Source organism: Alosa pseudoharengus, unplaced genomic scaffold (assembly GCF_046254945.1).
Source record: "Alosa pseudoharengus isolate Yale_2024_CS ecotype anadromous, Long Island Sound unplaced genomic scaffold, YU_APseudo_1.1 YU_APseudo_1.1_scf_21, whole genome shotgun sequence".
Lineage (NCBI taxonomy): Eukaryota > Metazoa > Chordata > Actinopteri > Clupeiformes > Clupeidae > Alosa > Alosa pseudoharengus.
The window spans coordinates 3,349,442-3,352,416 of NW_027468674.1; the positions used below are offsets into that span (position 1 = coordinate 3,349,442).

Below are 2,975 nucleotides of genomic sequence, written 5' to 3' on the forward strand. Positions count from 1 at the left end.
TCTAACACACACAAACTCACACACACACACACACACACACACACACACACACACACACACACACACACACACACACACACACACACACGCACGCCACTCCTGCAGTTTTAATGACACTACAATCCTGTGTCCCCACACACACTCGCCCAAACACCAACTCAGCGTACACACACACACACACACACTCTTTTCCCAAACACCAACACTGCATAAACACACACACACACACATACTCAAACCAACCAAGTGTTACATGCAGGGACTGGAGGGGTGCTCTCTCCTGATTGGTCTAGACATAGATGGACTCTTTCCTGATTGGTCTAGACATTGATGGACATGCGGCACAGCCTCTGTGGTACGCGTAGAGACATGAGACTCTCCCGTGTGGACAGGGACCAATCAGCATCCTTAGACATCTACTTCCTCTTCCTGTTCCATACAACTTCCTGCTGCACAGCCTTCTGGGAGAGAGCAGGAGCTCATCACACACACACACACACACACACACACACACACACATACACACACACACACACACACACACACACACACACACACACACACAATGGCGCCGCCAGCCGTAATTCTGTACGCTCTGTGCATACATTTTCTCACCACGTTATTCGTGAAATCATTCAATATTACAAGAATAAAAATAGCTTGTGTAATGTGTTGATTGAAACATGCTTTGCGCACAAATGAAAGCTTATGTTTGGGGCAAAGAGAGCGGACTTCTCACCATAAGGAAGAATAGAAGATGATGATTTGGTGTAAAATTTGTCATGACATCCCTACTGAAAAAACCAGCCTGACCAGCTAAAGGTGGTTTGCTGGTTGACCAGCTTGTTGACCAGCTTGTTTGACCACCATATGATGGTTGACCAGCTAGACCAGCAAATCTCTTGCGAAAACATACCTTCAGCTGGTTTACCCACCTAACGATGGTAATTCAGCTGGTTTTGCTTGTCGTACCACCTCAAGCTGGTCATTTTAGCTGGTGTTGCTGGTCTACACTGCTGGTATAACTGGCCATGCCAGCTTATGTTGGTCAAACCAGCATGACCATCTTACACCAACAATGTCAAGCTTGGCAGGCTGGTCACCAGCATGACCATCTTGCACCAGCTGTATCCCACACGACAGGCTGGTGAAACCAGCATGACAAGCTTCCTCAGATGGTCACGCCAGCATATCCAGCTGGTGGTCCAACCAGCTACACCAGCAAAGACCAGCAAGAGCTGGAAGAAAACCAGCAAAGACCAGCTTAAACCAGCTAAAACCAGCTACCAGCATAAGCTGGTTTCTAGCTGTTTTTTTCAGCAGGGATGATAACCCTGCTGAAAAAACCAGCCTGACCAGCTAAAGGTGGTTTGCTGGTTGACCAGCTTGTTAACCAGCATGTTTGACCACCAGCCACCATGCTTGGTTAACCAGCTAGACAACACAGCAAACCTTCCTTAGCTGGTCCCAGGCTGGTTTTTTCAGCAGGTTATCATCCCTGCTGAAAAAATCAGCTAGAAACCCCAGCTTTCTGCTGGTTGCTGGTCTATAGCTGGTTTTAAGCTGGCCATGCCAGCTTATGTTGGTCATTCTAGCAAACCAGCATGACCAGCTTGACAGGCTGGTCACCAGCATGACCATCTTGCACCAGTTGTATCCCACAAGACAGGCTGGTGTCACACCAGCATGACCAGCTTCCTCAGATGGTCACGCCAGCATATCCAGCTGGTGGCCTAACCAGCTACACCAGCAAAAACCAGCAAGAGCTGGAAGAAAACCAGCAAAGACCAGCTAAAACCAGCTTAAACCAGCTACCAGCATAAGCTGGTTTCTAGCTGTTTTTTTCAGCAGGGAAGAATTCTGGCGCTTAAAGGTGCTCTAAGCGATGTTGGGTAACGTCACTTCTGCTGATGTCCAATCAAAACAGAGAGCTCGCTCACTACTCCCTCCCCCTCCCTCCCGTCCAATTAAAACTCTCATAAACGCGCATCTCAACGGTGATTGGCTGGAACAGTTTGTTGTGTTTTTATGGTCCAGGCTGGACCAAGTTGTGTTTGTTGCTGTTTTTGGAGCCGGGGCTGTCCAGAAAAGGTATCTGTCCTTCCCAAACTGCGTACACACACACACACACACAGGTACACAGATACAGGTAAACAGTCCCAAACTGCGTTAAAATGGTGTGTTTAGTCAATTGAAGTTTATTTATATAGCACATTTCATTCCCAGAAGTCATTCAATGTGCTTGACATAAAATAAAAGCATAGAAGGGCAATAGTCAAAAAATAGTTTAAAATGTAAATATCCTAATAAAAAAAACATAACATAACATAAAACACACAAGGTAAAATCATTTAAAAATAAAGAATAATTAAAAAGACAAAATAAAAGACACAAGGTGGAACAATTTAAAGACAGATTTAGAATGTGTAACTGAATGTGTGCTGAAAAAAAACAGCCTGACCAGCTTAAGGTGGTTTGCTGGTTGACCAGCTTGTTAACCAGTTGGTTTGAGCTCTGGTCCTAGCAGGAGAGGCTCTGGCTCTGCGTCTATAAGAGACTTGTGATGATGAATCTCATTCTGAGCAGGGGGCTGGGAACGGCAGTTCAGACTGTGGCCACCAGGGGCAGTTACAGCTCTGACCACCAGGGGGGGCAGTTACAGCTCCTGACCACCAGGGGGGCAGTTACAGCTCCTGACCACCAGGGGGGCAGTTACAGCTCCTGACCACCAGGGGGGGCAGTTACAGCTCTGACCAGCAGGGGGCGGGAGAGGGTCAGAGGTCCTAGGACACCCACGCACTAGGGAGGGGCAGGAAACTACCACCAGCAGCATGTAGAACACAGCACACGCACACACACATAGACACACTCACGCACACACACATAGACACACACACACACCAGCTCCAGCATGTAGAACACACACTCACACACACATAGACACACTCACGCACACACACATAGACACACACACA

The 2,975-nt window shown here is 47.5% G+C and overlaps 1 protein-coding gene across 1 annotated transcript in view; it reads left to right on the forward strand.

The window, feature by feature from the left end:
* Nucleotides 1–783, forward strand: part of LOC143137463 (Na(+)/H(+) exchange regulatory cofactor NHE-RF2) — a 61,106-nt gene extending 60,323 nt beyond the window's left edge. Inside the window, exon 7 of the mRNA XM_076297658.1 lies at nt 1–783. This exon is cut by the window's left edge and continues 585 nt beyond it. The gene's annotated coding sequence lies outside the window, so the exon portion shown is untranslated.
* Nucleotides 784–2,975: the final 2,192 nt, after the last annotated feature.